General features: G+C 38.6%; 1 protein-coding gene across 1 annotated transcript in view; it reads left to right on the top strand.

Annotated features, from left to right (window-relative positions):
* The window catches only part of N (neurogenic locus Notch protein), a 233,018-nt gene that overhangs the window by 47,345 nt on the left and 167,774 nt on the right, over positions 1–17,899 (top strand). The window lies entirely within an intron of this gene.

The raw sequence follows: 17,899 nt of genomic DNA, 5'->3' as shown, positions 1-17,899 counted from the left end.
TCCTTGAAGATTTATATCGCGTCGCATGTTGAATATTCATCAAAGTATCGATTAAGATACCGATCTCCGGTACGTATTCGTAAAATAAATCAGCAATACGAAGAGAGAAGGGAGAACGACGTTGGTTAATTTGTTCGATCGAATTAAATGATGATTTCGTTGTACGCTTGGAGTTTATATTTAAAATTTATTCGGATTGCAACAGCAACGGATTGCGGACGTAATCTCGTGTTTGATATTCCACATTACATAAGTTTATTTCATAATATATTATCAGAGATTTTGACCTGAAATATATTTTTCCGATACAAAAGTACAATCTCTGGCGAGCGAAGGCTCGCGTACGGAGAATGCGAAGGTTAAGGACTGAGAAATTTTTCAGACCTGGAAATATCGCGAGTCTACGGCGCGCAGGATAAGAGAGCGGTGCCTGAAATGTTTGCAGAACCTCCACAACCCTTCGGAACGTGTTATTTGCGAATGCCTTACGCGAGACGGTTTCACTCGTTCTCATGAGAGAAGACGAGCTTACGGCATTCCGCAACTATTTCCGCTGAACGGTAACAAGAGTCAAGAAGTGCCCAATAAACTGAATATCGTTTGTTTGTTACTACGGTATTTTTTTACGTCCGTTTCGACATAAATCTCCGAGCGTCAGTTTCACGATGTTACGGCCGATTAACTCATTAACGTAAGCTTTTTCATTATTGAGTTCTAACGAAATTATGTATAATATATATATATATATGTACATTGAAATTTCGTCTCCCAATCAAAGAATACGTCGAACTCGCATGGAATCGAGCATTTATTATAATATGATATTGCAAATTTAGTGACTTTAAAATTTGCTTTAAAAATACTTCTGATATAACTCTACTTGCGAAAAATGTCACATTTTTATACCGTTTCAAAAATGTTTAGTTTATCGTTTTTTATTAATATAAATGTTGTCGATATTATTGCAATCAAAGCATTTTATGCACACACACTCCCTATATAATTTTACACACACACACACACACACACACACACACACACACACGTGCGCGCGCACGCGTACACACATATCAATTACAATTAAGAAATACTTGTTTATTAACTTATGCAAATAATGTCGATATATTGATCCTCGTTATTCACTTGATGGTCGAGTAACCCGATGATGGCGTTGGTCAGGAACACATCTTGCTAAGGTACCTCGGTCAAAGAGTAGTCTGCTCGTTAGTGCTGAGTCGAGAGCAACGACGATGCGACGTCTTCGTCGTCGTCGTCGTCGTCGTCGTCGTCGTCGACACCGCGCATAATGAAGCGCTCGCGAATGTAACCGTTGTCCTCTCGCACCGACGTGCTGATTGCCAACGCGAATATTGTCGTACAGTAATAGGTCTGTTCGAGGAAGCTGGCTCAGACAGCAGGATTGGCGGATCTCTAAAGGGGGGAAAAAAGCATTATTTAGCGTCAATTAGAAATGTACGCCTAATGATCCCCGAGACGACTCGCGATTTTTTCTTCCGCGATCTTTTCTTTTCCTCGACAGCCAACGTTTATATTCGTCGTCGTCTTTTCGGTGTAAATCGCGTGATTTCCACACGTTTCTGCGAAATAAATAACACTGGCGAAACGTTCCTTTCGACTTGTTATTACGAGGAGGATGAATATTTACATTAGCGCGTGCATGCGCAAATGAGCCATGTATACTAATTGCTTCTGAAAGGCAATTATTACTTTTAGTATCAATGTCAAAATATATTGATACTACAACATTGATAAATACACATAATTATCATAATATTTTTGTTGTTTTATTTTTTATAATTATTTTGTAATTATTTTGTAATTATTAAGCAATTTTTAATTTTAGTTATCTATTTTATGATTTCTAAAATTTATTCTTTCTTATTAATAAATATTTAATGAATGAAGAAAAATTAAATATGATGCAAGTGAAATATTGCTATATTATGTCTATAACATATACGAATACATAAGCATGATATTATCAGCCGTGCTTTCTTAATACTTTTCGGGCCAAGCCTGAAGTTACGAATGATGATTGGAATGTCATAATATCTCTTTGTCGATTAAATATTTCTGACTAGGCATTCCGCCAGCGGACGAAAATACGACGATACCTTTGACCGACTGCATGTCTTATAGACCGTCCGCTGTAAAAAATGATCGCCGCCCGACGAGATGGTGATGCCAAGTCGCCAACAACTCGTTTTTCGACTTTCTTTATGGCGCCCGCTGCACAACACCCCCGTGAATGCTATTTAAGGCTTTCTTTTATTTCTTGTCATGCTCTTCCTCCTCTTCGTTCTTTTCTCTCTTTTTTTTATAGTCTTCTTTCGAGCTTCCCGTGTCATTTCTATTGCGTGTGTAAATCTGTGGCGTCCACCTGCCGATGTGTATTTTACGATAAAAAATAGTTTTTATCATTATTTCATTTTAATCAACTTGAATAAATAATTTGGCAGCGAAATGTTATAAAGTAACAATAAACAGAAATTCAAGTGATTTATTTTATAAATATTTTTATTATACAGATTTTTATTTATATAGATCATAGATTTTGTGATTATACGTGTGTGTGTGTGTGTGTGTGTGTGCGTGTGCGTGTGCGTGCGCGCGCGCGCGCGCGCGCGCGCGTGTGTGTGTGTGTGTGTGTGTGTGTGTGGGGGGTGTGCGTGCGTGCGTGCGTGCGTGCGTGCGTGCGTGCGTGTGTGTGTGTGTGTGTGTGTGTGTGTGTGTGTGTGTGTGTGTGTGTGTGTGTGTGTGTGAATGAAATTCAAATCTCATGAATATTCTTTAAACAATCATGAGATCTGAATTATATATTTTCCCTAATTAATGTTGGCAAATCGTGTACTCTTTTATATGCCACATTGTTCATTGATGTAGAAAAGTTTTCAAGCCCAAGCGTAAACATGAATGAACATTGTAATACCGTACGAGCGAAATATGAAATGTTCGAACGTATGAGTAATAATTCATGAAAGTCATTAATTAAAAATGATAATCGTCTGTTAGCTATATATTTTCGAGCTAGACAGTTTGACCGAGATTGTTTACCCTAACTCTCATAATTAAATCGTTGCATTCATGTCTGACAGTAGCAGAGGGCTCATCTGTATAGAATGTTCCAATGTTCAGTAGGTTAATAAGAAAGCGTTGCGATATCACGTTAAAATTTCTATCTGACAATCTCGCTAGCTTTCCTTCTGGCATCTTGCCGATGAAAGAATATTCTATTTGTTGTGTGAGAAACTGCGCGCTCCCATGGCAGAAATTTTTGCGGAAATTACGTAGATCCTGATATAACAATGTTTCTGACATTTGGCTCAATTAAATCTAAATTAATTAAAGGATATTGTATATCTGAAACGCTAAAACAGTTCTAATTAAACTTGAATTTATAATTAGCAGTGTAAGAGACAATGTATACAGTACATAATTCTCTTGCGAAAAAAGAGAAAAATAATGCGAAGAAACACCGTTACGAAAAATATCTTTTGTAATAATATTGCCTGAATGCAGATTACATTAATGCATTAATCGATATAAAACATTTCACACACACACACATGCATATTCTATATACGAAACAAAAACATATTGTTTATAACAACTTTCCTTCCTCTCCTTTTTTTTTTTTTTTTTTTTTTTTTTATAGAAACCGTGCAATTCTCCCGTGTAGCATTCCTATTTTGTAAATCTATGGGATCCGCTATATAATACCGTACATGCGCTCAGCGTGTATCTACATCCTTTCTACTATCGATACATAACGTGCTTACATGCGGATAAGTATGGTTTTTAAGGATACAGAAATTGAATGCATTTGTAGAAGAGAGATGGAGAGATGCGGCTTGGGATCACTTCTTAATTATGATCGGCGCGTGTGCAGCCGAGCCGAACGAGAAAAATAAGCTGTGCCTCTCCATTTTGCCGAGCCACGCGAATTTCATTCCTGTCGCCGTGTATTAATGCCACAATCATGTATAAGGATATCGTGGATCTTTCGCAGGAACCTAAGAAACGAGATGCCGGGCATTCACCTATGTGAAATTTTAACCTACAATCATTTTATGTACAATTTTACTTTATCGACTTTATAGAACTATCGAATTCATAATATCTCTCAAATCATAATTAATCTTAATAACATGTTTTTAATTTTTTTCGTTGTAATGAATTTAATTTTTGTCAACAAGTGATATTTGTCATACAGTTTTGTCATTTTTTTATCTGATTACATAATTTAAAAAAGCAAATATTCCTCTTTTTTTATTTTTTTTTTTTTTCATTTTTTTTTCATTTTTCGCGATTATTATTAATTCTAATCGAACCTACTTACGTCAATTTACATTTTAATTGCGAAAAAAAGCAAAAGACTTGAATGATTCGTAGAATAGATCTATATTGCGACCCTGCACTCGATGCATTTGCATTACGTATGCGGCGTTATGTGTATGAAAGTTAATATTAATGAGTCGCAGTGTCGCAGAAAAGGTAATCGGAGAAATCGTAAATTACACATACATTAATTAATGAGCAATTTAAAAAGTTGAAATATCAAAAATGATATTATCATGATGTCCTGCATAATCTTCTTATTGTGCAATAAAAGTAAAATCCACGTTGTTGAAAATGATATACGTGTTTTATGTTTCATTAAGAGTCAACGCGGAAGCTGCTCTCGATTAACACAAATCCAATTAGCGACATTTATGTATATCGAAGACATACATTCACTTTCTCTTATATTTATTACCTTAAAACGTCCAAGAGATTGAATATTTTTACATTTTTGACAATGATTTAAAAAATTGTTTTCTATAAAATAAGTATTTTTTATTATTATTAAACGATCGGGAGTTTTTTTTTTATTGCAAATCAATTTATTCGAGGAAATTTTTTTGGACTGACTTACACGTTAATTTATTCAAATTAAGTTAATATATACAAAGTGAGTCTAATTTACGCAGAATTTATTAACTAAGTTTGGTTACATTATCACTCACGCATATAATTTCTTTAAATTCCCACGTTTTCTACTTTGGTGTATTCACAGGCGGTTTTAATATATTAATCGTAGATTTTATTAGATAAGATGATTGTTAAAATCCGTATAGATGACGCGTCAGAAGTGCAAAAAAACATATAAATAAATGAGTAAAAATATGTTTTGTTGTAGAATATTTACGATGACGCTGCGATAAATTCAACGTACAAAGTGCGCACAAAACAGCTTTAATAAAGCTCGTCTTCCTCTCACAGGGTTGCAACTCGTGCAGCGTCTCGATTCGATCGAGGTGCATGTTTTTCGGCGCGAAAGCGCATTTAAATGTTGGCGTTTCGATCTGGAATATTTAACGTATCGCTCGCTCCCGATCATTCGGTCGTCCCGATCATGCGAGGGACGAAAAAGAGCGAGTGACTCAACCGCGGGGAATATTAAACATTGTCGTCGTTCGCGTCGTCATATCGCTCCTTCCTATCTCCGTTCCTATCGTTTTTTATTTTATTATTTTACTTTTTTCCCTTTTTTTATTTCGGCGATTCGTTCGTGGAGAGGCGGGTAGGAACGACGGTAATTGAAATAAACATAAGCTTTTAGAAGGGTCGGGCTCCTTTCGCATGGTAATTCCTATCCGTCCACAATGGAAACCCTCCCACGCCCCGCCCTTTATCTCTCCCTCAGCTTTCTCGCTCCTCGCTCCGCTTCTCGTTATGCCGCGAATTCAAATCGAGGACAGGGCTCTCGTTTCTCGTGTCGCTAATGGAATCCGCATTTTTAAAGCGGATCCGTGCTCTCGTCCATATTGTCCGCAACAGCTCTGTGCTCTGTTTACAGTGCTGAAAAAAATTCATAAACAAAACCCGGCAACGCGCTCCAACGTCACGCTGTACTCACGTTTCGGTCCCGAGAATGAGGGAACCGCGAGATAAACTTGGAGAATCGGCGATGTGCGTTCAATCCGCAGATGCGTACTTTGACTGCTATGACATATACATACGAAATAGCGTCTTCTCGAATATTGTTTGACATTGCTCGCCATTTGTTACATGAGTAATATGAATTTTTCGAGGTCAAAAGAAGAGACTGTGTTAAACACATTAAACACAAATTAAGTGTTGGATTAATAATCAATTTTGAAAAAAAGTTGTATTTTTTTTCAATAAAGATTATATTATATCTATCTTTATCTTTAGATATTCCTTCGTTAATCACGTGGTTCTCGAATCGTGTCCTAGATAGGCAGCCCCTAAGTCATCGCGCTCGACCCGCAGCCACCTGCGGTGTAATTGCAGGAGTCTCCCTTATTCTTGTCGTCTCTTTTACTTCGCTGAGAATGTCTTGACGGTAGACACGAAGAGCTACCGTCCAGCTGTGGGCATAAATTCGACGGGTTCCGCGTTTAAAGTGCCGTTTAAAATCGACAGCGCATTAAATCTCCCTATATTCCGCGTTAATCTCTCTATAACTATCCATGGTTGTGAATTCAGCCGCCACATCAATAATTCTGATGGTATTCTGGCATGGTATTGGAACATTGTGTGACACCATGGTGTTTAAAGGAAGTGCGCTGATTACATGCCTTGAGTCGTAGCCTGCATTTTGAAAGCATGTTTTTTTTTCTTCATAGATTAGATAGGAGTAGTGGCACTCATTCCTTCTTTTTTAATGCCTGCAAAATTTATATTTTTCAACAACAAGACGTTCTTAATATTCCTTGTATAATTTTAAGATATATTCATATAGAAGAGGAATGTCGACGAGATTCAAGGGTGATTGCATTCTTCAACACTGATTCCTTTTGTTATTGTGATTGTTTTGTAATCCGGGAGCTACTTCGGTACGATCGAGCGCGTACGCGAATATTCTTCTGACGAGCAAAGACCTTTCTCGATGAGCTTTCGAAATACCATCTGGACACTGAAATGGAAAAGCGGGCGTCCTCTCGTGTCGCACTCGCGGCTTGTCGCAGTTAAGTACAAACGTCATCGTCAAACCGGAATCAAAACCAGTATGCGCGAGTTGGAAATCTCGAATTATAATCAGGACGAAGTCTAACATGCGCGTCGCGAACAAACCAGTCGGTTTAACTGGTTGATTTGAAAAATACATAATGTGCTCTTGCCCTTTTAACAGCGTGTCGCGATATATAAGCGAGAGTAAAATGCATCTGCGCGTTTGCAAATAATTTGTTTACAAATGTCCCTCTTGCGATGTTCCTTTGCTCTGTAAGGAAAATCTCGACGGGAAAAAAAAAAAAAAAAAAACGTGTGTTCTGTAAACGCATATTTTGCAAATTAGCGCAAAAGAATTCCGAGGCGAGTTATTCCTCGAGCTATTAGAGAAGCTCATGTTTTAGACTTTTATCTCCGCTCACAAGTGCTATCCTATGCGATAAAACTAGAACGGCAAGCTCGATCCTGGGCCACTATCGCGTGCCAGGATCGAGTTAACCGATCATCCAAGCGGAGATCTCTTCCCGAGAAATTTCGGCTGCACGGGTCATTAAGTGGATGCGCTCCCCCGAACACAGTGTGCCGTAATAAGTGGCGTGTGGCCGTCGAAACGAGAAACGGATTCCATCGCCCAACGGGTGACTCATAAATGTCAATCTCTCTCGCGGAATGTTTTGCAGTAGCGGTTGCCATTTTTTTGCTTAGACCATCACTGGTCGCTCGTTCAAATAAAATTTGAACTTTTTAAACAATATAATCTTACGTTATACGTGATGTTAGGTTTTAACATCAGAATTGACAAATCAACAAATACAATTTAATTCTAAAAATTTAAGAGCGATTTACGTTTTTATATCATATCGCGTTGTACTTTCTGATTCTTTTTTTTATCGAATGCGCTACGATCTTATTTTTGACCTGCCTTGTATAACTCATCGAGCGTTCCAGTCCCCCTTTGGGCTGCCTCTTTTTTGTTTCTGGCCTTCCTTTCCCTTCGTCCTTCATAAAACGATTAGTATGCTCCGACCGAGCCGGTTCGAGCGTTACTTTCTTCGACTTCGGAACGGCACCGTGGCAGGCCCACTGTGAGTCCCGGCAGTTCATTTGTTATTCCGCTCTGGTAATGCCCAGACTTCCCTCTTTCGACGACGTAGCTAGGACACGATCGTCCTCTCCATATCTCGTTCTTTTTACGTTGCTCGTTTCAGACCCGAGTGGAAAATTAAGGCCTAAGATTTTACGAAATATTCTTACTCGAAATATTCACGTTTGAATTTTTCTTAGAGCCCTATGACATCATCACTCTTCATATCCATTTTTCCGAAAGTTAAAATCTGTATTGCTTATTTTATTAAAATAACGTGACTTATTAAACTTTTAAAAATATTAGATAAATAAAAAGATAGATAAACAAAAATATATGATAAGTGCGAGATGCAAAGTCAGACTTTCCTTATAGAGCTCAAGCGTGCTCCTTTTATTGGTATCTCTAATTATTCGGGAAATAATCAGACTGATGTCGTACAAAGTACAGGTTGGACGATATTCGTTACGAATAGCTTAGCAAACGTATTTAGTAGCGCGATTTATCGCGAGTCATCTTGACGTAGAGATTTTATACCACTTTTACTAGTTAATATTAAAAGTTCTATTTGCTAATCAGCGGATAATCCGGTGAAACTTATAATTTATCTTGCCAAGGAGCGTGATGTTGTCGCTTAATGAACATCCGGCATTGGATTGATTCGTTCCACCCATTGCGTCAACAAAATGTTGAAGGAACGAAAATGCCGAGGTCTTATCGCGCACGCAAAACAGGTTTCTCGTTCTTTCTCTCTCGCCGTTTCTCTTTCTTCCAAAGATTGATTTTCAGAAATTGTCTTTTTTTTTTAACCGCGCTTCCTAATCAATGTTCTCCGAAACGATTATATTATATATTACGATCCGCGTCGCTCTCAATTTTTTGCGGAAAGATCCGATCTGTTGAACGTTAAAACGTTGTTTTTACAATTATCCGGAGTTATGAGTTTGCGAGGGGGGAGGGAAAACTTGGAGTGCCCAGCCGGTCGCTTCATTCACCTCTCGTGACTAACTCGGCCCATTTCCCTCCCTCTCCCCCTACTCCCAGCCTTCGTTCCTCCGCCTGGATCGTCCGGTACTTCTTCTATTCGCGTAAAAATCCGGGCTTGCCGACCAGTTCGCTCGCCTCGAATTCTTCGATCCCGAGTCTACGATCCTCGGGTCCCCGAGTCTATACTTGAATTGCTCCATACATGTTTATTCGTGCCGTATGGACCGTACGAAACTATGATTAAAGCGCTCGTGCTCGGAGGCGTGTAGGGAGGCGCATAGAGAGGCTAAGGTGCCTGCTGAAAGTGGCCGGATTCGATGATGGTAACGTTTCGCCGCGAAAGAAGGTGCTTTTCGAGACTGGCATACCTGAAGAGGGAACCGCTGGCCCGCCGTATTATTAACGATCCAGAGGGTAACCCTCCTGGTCCAGCCTACTTCTCCTCATCCATCGTGCATCTTTTCGTGCCGTCTCCGACTCCGTTTTCGTGCTTATTCTTCATAATTGTAGTACATTATCTAGTCGCACCTAGTAGTCGTTAGAGATTGCAAAAGAATTGATTTTGCGATGCGAGGAGAGGTAATCAATCGTAGTTATCTGAACGGGATAAATATGACTTATCTGCGTTACGAATAAACATTATGTCATCACAGATCGGGAATGGGGGGGGGGGGTGTATGAGATTAAATTCAATTTTATAGATAAAATCTTGTTATTATTGGAAGGGGATAGATTCCTCCAATGAGCTTTTTATCTGTCTTTAGTATCTCAACACCGTTAAACCGGGAACAATAGATTTGCGCTGTTTGACGATAAGACACTTGTTGATTTCATATTCGATATTTATGCTCTAATTAATATTTGCTTCAATTTTGTTTAGCATATTGAATTGGTTTTGCAAAATAATATCGCGCTTGTCATGTCACGCGCAATTATTCGTTTCGTAATAAAGGAAAAACAAAAAAGGTTCTTTAATTAGGTAGGTGGAGAGCACGGATAAATCCTAAAGAGCACAAAACGATCGATTGGATTTTATTTTTTGCGTCGAGAGTAATTGGTACGTGTCACGTGTAGCAACAGGCATTTTTACTTTGTTGTTATCTCCTTGCATTTATCTTTACGGTACATCATCGATTTTGCCGTCGTTGTTTTAACGTCTATTTACTGTCTGCACCATCTTTTTCATATTGGTTTTCCGTCGGAGCCAAGAATATTGGCTTCTCAACTTACCTCTTCCCTTCTCTCGAAAGTATTAAAATAAGATGAACGAAAGTCTCGTTGTCTTGCATAAATTGTCGTTGCATAATCGTACTGGGCGTGGCCGGAGTGTTTCCGAATAGAAATGGAAATCGTGTAAGATTCGCGAGAAACGTACTGCTTAGAATTCTGTAACAATTCCGTTTCGTTATCGTGCATGCAAAATCATTTCGAATGCAACTCTGCGCCCTTCGCGAGCGAGCGAGCAAACGATGCAAACATTGCCTGTCGCGCCATTGTCCATTATAATCACATCGAGATTTTGCAACGATAAAGGCGCGCGGTGCAACAAGCTTTTGCTTGGCATTCAATGATCGGTCAATCCACGACGGATTGGACGTAAAAGTATCGGGCGATCGATCGACGACTCAGCCTCGATTTTCTCGATCGTCTCGGATCTCGGGACGTTTTCCGTTTCTGCGGTCACGAGGTGATTCCCGGCCATTATCGCGATTAGGCCCCCGATAGGTCTCTCCGAGGATCTCTGATCAATTCTCCGGATCGTATGCGGGGCCGCTGACGATTATGATAATGATACGTTCGCGCGTATCGCAACTTACAATGATATAGATACCGATCTAGTATTTAGGCCCATTCCCCATTCGATAGATTCGCGCTGCTGTAGTTAGGGAGAAATTTCGAAATCTTCGATTAGTAGCTCGCTTGTAAAAATCTCATTTTCAAGTGCAAGTACGTATAAACATACATATTTTCTTACAAAGAAAGAATTCCTTTTTGATCAATTAGATTTTAAATGTTCACAACTGACTTGAGAGAAGCTTCAGCATAAATGTAACGGAACTTACTTGACAGGTGTATTCAACTGTTGTTGTTTTAAAATTTAGATATTAAAATGTTCAAAATTTAGAATTTTAAAATATACATATAAGCTGCATATTCATCTCTTATTTTAATGTTTTTTATATTGTTTTTGTGATTATAATAATCTTTTAGATCGATTTACGATTTCAATTTCCAAAGGTTTTGCGGCAAAGCGAATGTGAAAGATGAATCAGAGATAATCGAAGACGTAAAAGATTTTTGGAAAACTTCTTAAATATTTTTAATTATTATGCAAAGGAGATTACTCGGAGCGCGGAGGTACGAGCTAGCTTACTATTATAGTGCTACGTAATTGGTTGCTGGTTATATACTCATCACTATTCATAGGACGAGCACGTTGCGAAGCGCAGCAGGTTCGTTAGAGCTATCCACCCTGTCCCGCATAATGACGTAATTAGCGCGAGCCCTTGGTCGAAGAGCTACCAGTATCAATTCACCCTTCTCACGCTTTCGTAATGGCTCTCGCACGAAGTCATCTGAAAAACTTGCGTCGCGTGCACTAGTCCTGATGGCTATTACGGTCTCTATCCATAAACGTTGCTTCTCGTTCGACTTTACGATCTATATTAAATGAAAGGATATCTCGTACTTGGGCATTGAAATCGCTCTCAGATGATTTATATACGTTGAGGGGATGCTAAATTCGTCTGTATTACTGACAGAATGCGGTATCTTTTGTGTTGACTTTTTTAAATATATTTTATAGATATTATAGATATTTCTATATGGAAATCCTTTTCCATAATTGAAGTTTATGCATTAACACGTATCTAATATTTTACATATTTTTATCCTTTCAATAGATGTTAAATCATAACATTGTTTGATAATTAGGTAATCATTAAGAATATCTCATTGTATTGTTAGCAGAAATTAAATTTGTTTATGGGGAAACATTAAACATGCCGACAAGCCGGAAAGTAGCGGGCGCAACGAGCCCATTAATTTATGTCTCTCGCTCCCTGTTCTCTCGGTCCAGCCGGTATTCGCGGTCATGTGGGGATGAGAGAGAGAGAGAGAGAGAGAGAGAGAGAGAGAGAGAGAGAGAGAGAGAGAGAGAGCGCTTGGCGTAAAACATAATCACGCGGAGAGAAATACGTTTGTATGCGCGCGCGAGAGACTGGCGTATGTCGATGTCACTTCGCGCATGGCTGCCTCGCGGAACCGCGGCACAGCCGCGGTGTGCCCGGGCCGGTATCGGAGTCACGATTTTCCCGGGCTGCGTGTTCTTATCGATAGACTATAGCGAGCGAGTAGTTGGGCGAGCCCGGTGAAAGTTTGAGAAACTTAGCCGGACGTTATCCGTCCGCGCGGAGCGCGCGCTCCTTGTTTCGAGCCGCGAACGCAGAAGGTGATCCGAGCCCCGCTGTTCGTTGATAATAAGTAAAATGCAAAATTGATATAATGTCCCACGGTTCTTATTCTCTCCGCGGCTGTGTTTGTGTCGAGTCGCTCGACGAGGCACGGCGGTTCTGTGATAAATACGCCGCGGCCAAGTGTGTGTGTGCAGGAAAGCTCACATCTAAATCGTTGTAATAAGGAAAATAAAAATTTAACTTTCTTCCGTCGCAGTTTAAAATCATATTTAATTTTTTTTTTGCATGCCTCGTAAAGCAATATTGGAGGAAGATTATATAACAAAACTTTCATGACTTTATATCTTCAATTTTTGTTTCAATTTTCACTTTTTTTTTTTATTTATTTTTAAAAGCTTTTAAATTGTAGGAGATGTTGATTTTATTGTTAGCTCGAAATATATTGAGAAATAATTATTATTATTACGACACGAACTAGAAAGTATTTATTATCTCGATTGCTTTGAGTGACCTGACGACACGAGTTTACCGATCTTCCGGAATCCGCATGTGCGAACGTTGCTCTATGATTCGATCGTACCGTCAATCTCCCGGAACCTCTCACGATCGGCAAGCGGGAACCGTCGCGCTTTTCAAGCCAATTAGCGAATGATCTATTTCTCCGAGGATGAAAAAACGCGTCAATGCGAAACTACCAAAGCAAACGAATCTCACGCAAGTCCTTTCTGGTAAACGATCATTAATTACTACTATACTATATATGGTTGACTTCTAGCAAGGAATGCAAGAATTTCAAACGCTTTTACGTATCAACTTGTGTCAACTATCGACCGAAGAAAAGTGAAATTTTCAATCTTTTTAATAATAATATATTTTCTTCGCATTGTTCTCCGAACCACACAAATCGCCATATAAAACTCATAAATTTTCACTTCCCATGTTTCCATGGAAAAATTAACGGGACGCAAAATGTGAAATGCGGCAGCCATTAAGACATTGTAAAAAAATCAAGTTCCACTTTTGATGCGGAAAGTAAGCGAGAGAAGAGACCTTAATGATAAAACCCGTGTGAAATCAGAAGATCATTATGTGTCCAGAGAGGACACAATGGCCACTGTAAAAACCAGCGCGGTACCATTAAAACGTTATTACGTTCGCGCTCGTGAATAAAGCTATTATTATATGCAATTATGCCAAGGAAAGAAAAAAAAAAGAGATTAAGGGAGCACCGGCAATGTATGAGGCAAAGAGGGAGAGTCACTTTAAACTCGATGGACGAGAGGACGTACCTAACGGTTAGGACTGAAGGCAAGTGGCATGACTCGCGGTTTGCACTGATGTGTCAAAAAAATTTTCGCGATTAAAGTTACGGCTTTAAAATATCACTTTATACTCTCCGCATCCGTTCTTTCTCGTTTCGAAGGAAATACGAATCTTTTTTCGAATGTGTGATTAATGGGTTATCAGCGGTCCCTTCGTGAGACCTTATAAAGAGTATTTCGATTTGATATAAAATATCCACACGTATTACTAATAACTTACATAATATCTTGTAGCTTTTTATGCAACAATTTTAATGGATGTTTGACACTGGCGTCGGAAGAACGGATGAAATTAACATAAACGCTATTTCAGGTATTTAAATGTCTGTATTTTTAAAAAGATTTAAATATCTTCTTGTTTTCAAAAGATTTTTATGACGTCAATTGTATAGCTTATTTATAGGAGAGAACGAAATTCGATCTTTCAAGGTTTAATCTCGGTGCGAAAATGCACGCACGCGGACTCTCGAATCCTAATGGAACTCTGCTAGGTTTACACCCGGGAAGAAGTTCTCCTGTTTACCGAGTCATCTGGCGTGCGCAGTCAACGAGGTCAGAAACACGATGGTGTTGCGATGTTGATGACCTCTAACCATTCTCGTACATCTCTGACTGCTCCTGGAAAGCTCCATAGTCACGTTTTCTTCTTCCTTTTCTTTCTTCACTGCTTTCGCGCCATCAATATTCCCTGCCTTCAATTTCCATACATGATTTAAAAGAATTCTTCGGATTTCATGATGCATTACAATAATTTATACTTGGAATATATCCAAGTTACATTTGCAATTTAAAATATCGAATTTGAATTGGAATTATCCGTAACAGAGATATTCAAATTTTTCTCGAGAGGGAATGTTTCCTCCGTTTGTCAAGTTAAAATTAAGAATTATATATCCGAAATTGTAGGCAGTAAAATACAAGCTCGTAGGACACTTTTTTAGGGTCCAGCATGTACTTGAAGGTGTCTCGTCTGGCATTTCAAGTGCAGTGTCCATATTTGTCATGTTTCGGGTACGCTCGCTTGGTGATCATTGATATATTTGAGGATTGGATACGGTCGAAAAGGGGAGGGCAAACGAAAACGACTTCGTTGGCTGTACGTGCCTTACGAACGTGAGCAAACATTGTAATGGCAATCCAACTTTGCTACCGACTGTCAAACGTCTTTCGCCAACTTCTTTCACTGAGTTTACAATTGCGTTAATAAAAATACTTAGATACTTAGGTTACACGATACATGCAATACATTTACCAACGTCGATATTAATTATCTCAAGTGTGTTGATTAATTTATTGAAAATGATTTTCCTTTCTTACTTTCTAAAATCATGCTAACAATTGTGGAATCGTAATAAAAGAGTTAATTATTTAAAATTTATGGCATGATTATCAAAAATAAATCTCATTACAATGCATTATGAAAATAATGATATATTTTCAGACATGTAATCATTATTTTTTGTATTATTTTATATTTATCTTTATAATACTAAATTTAATAAATTATTAATATTGATAATAATTATTAATTATATTTTTCTTTTGTTACAGGTAAGTGGATTATTCAAATCGGTAATGATATGTACGGTGGATCGATTATATCATCTCACAGAGATCAGGTCAGAGATTGTAAAAATTTGTATTAATTTAGTTGAATGATCTATAATAATATTTTAACGAACTTATTAGAGATCTCATGCGCTATAAAAGATTTATTACAACATTTTTCTTAGATACATTAAGCTTTTCTAGCATCAGCAGGGATTATTTTATACAATCGGAATTCATTTTAATTCACCGAGGTAGATTCGCTTTCTTTCGTGGCCTTGAGGAAAGGGGTAGACCGCGAGTGCTCATTAGCGATGGTTTATTATCATCCTGATCATCGTGATCTTCATCGTCGTTATCGGCAAGGAGGCGTCAAGGTCGCTGGAATTTCCGCTTATTAAGACGCCAGTGCCGACATCCGGCGTGCCTCACACTAGAATTCGCTTCGTCAATGCGAAAGCTGAACTCGAGCAAGGCGCATCGGTGCATCCGCGTGCAGCGCGATATTCGCAATGCAAGGCAGCGCGGGAGAATGCGAGTAATTCGCATGCGTTACTAACATAGAAATATGACTTTTGCTTTGCTTGTGAAAAGAATAATTTTAGAAACGCTTCAATTATCATAATATATGTATGTACGTGATTTGATGAGATAATAACTTCCGCGGTAAAGTCTCCGTTAAAAGGAAAAAAATTGCAACACATTGCTTGAATTACACAACTTGACGATACAAGATTAATTTTACATGTAACAAACATATATAAATTTCTTCCCATATTCAGTTCAGATATTTCTATATTATACATGTAGAAATATCCGAAATAGACTCCTCCCACATTTGAAGATAAATTGCTATTGTCTCTTTTATATCTACACGGAAAATATTTAGTTCCTTCTTAATTTAAAATTCTATTGCTAATTAACATTCCTAGCATTACTCATTAGCAATAATAAATGTTCCAATACCAGTGCACACATATATCACAAAATACCATTCCATCACACCATGTATTTATTGCTTTGTTAAGCTGTTTCGCGTTAATAGCATTTCTATCATAGTTGGCGCGTAGATTCAATTTTCTTAAATGTATTATAAATTTAAATTAATCACATTAATCACTAGGACAAAAATTAGCGCGATAAAAGTATTAAAAATTGGAATAATTAAAGAGCTAAAGGAATGAAACAAATATCACCTTTTCACAATATAAGAATAATCTAAAATCACGGTTTTTATTATTTCTACCAAAGCTGGTTCAATCCTTCCTTTAATGATTATTAATTAGTACGGATCTGTCGACACCCCCCGTTTATTCATTCATTGCGCATTCGATCTGTTTGCGATCCACTTGCCAAGTGCGCTCCAAGTCGTAAGCGGCACGGAGCAAACTGCGCCTGTGAAAACCAGCGCCGACGAATTCGTAACGAGCCTATTGTCTTTCTCTCTAGTCGACAATTACCTCGGCCACGATACGATACGATGCGACGCGACGTCTTCCCGACGACGGGCCTCGTCGTCCGCAAAAAGCACGCCCGCAACGTCAGCCGTTCGGCCGGTCGGCCGGCGGCCGGTACATAATTAATTAAATAGGCGCGTTCATCGGCGTCCGAACGGACAGCTCTCGGCTTTTAACTGACTATTAATTAGAGTTACACAGCACGCGCGGCCCGACGACGCACATCTCATTCTCATGGGAGGCCGATGGCGGCCGCACATCGTCTCACCGCGCTTTACCATGTAAAGCGGAGGAGTCGATCGCGGTTAAAATGTTGCGCTGATGTAAGCGAGCTCCGATCCTCGTCGCCCTCGTGCTCGCCATGCGGAGTTCAAGGTTATTATTAACGCGAAATATTAACGCCGCTTTATAATGCGCCGTGTTAGCCGCTCTCTCGCCCTGATTTATCTCGTTTTTCTCGATGACCATTGCGATTGGTACTAATGAAGTATAATATTAATCAAGTATAGTATTGAAACGAGAAGAATCTGGCATGGATAGCTATTTGTTACAAGATGTTATTTTTACATATATCACATAGTGTGCAGAGTAGATAGTAATCTTTAAAATAGCGCGCTTTCTCTTGGGAAATTCTACGGAAATTTTTGTAATGATTTTAATAAAATTTACTTGTTAAAGTTGTTGGTGTTGAATATTTCTTGCGTAATATTAGTTTTCTAAAATTATATTTCCGCTATGACGATCAGTTGAAATTAATCAAAATGTTAAAATGTAATTTTATTATTTATTTATCTTGAATCTTGTTGAATAATTTGCATACGTCAGCTTAGCATGAGACACTTCAGAGACACTTTCTTCATTTTGCATTCGTGTTTAATCCGGAAATTATATATTCTATCTAGATGATATTTTTACAATTATTGTCTCTTATCGGGAATCGCAATATCATACGCTTCAAAGTAATCATTTACACTTTAATTCACCGTGATGCGTTCTCCCACTACCGATTTTCCCACGCGTGCTTCGACTCTCTTAGCGAGCACGTTCTTCTATTTCTTCAACTCGATTCAGCGTCTTGCAGTCTAGTCTGGTTCGTAACGTGATTTC

The sequence above is a fragment of the Pogonomyrmex barbatus genome, unplaced genomic scaffold (assembly GCF_055798465.1).
Source record: "Pogonomyrmex barbatus isolate J1 unplaced genomic scaffold, ASM5579846v1 scaffold8, whole genome shotgun sequence".
Taxonomy (NCBI): Eukaryota; Metazoa; Arthropoda; class Insecta; order Hymenoptera; family Formicidae; genus Pogonomyrmex; species Pogonomyrmex barbatus.
Note: the sequence above shows the minus strand (reverse complement) of the source record. Positions and strands in the feature narration are given on the sequence as shown.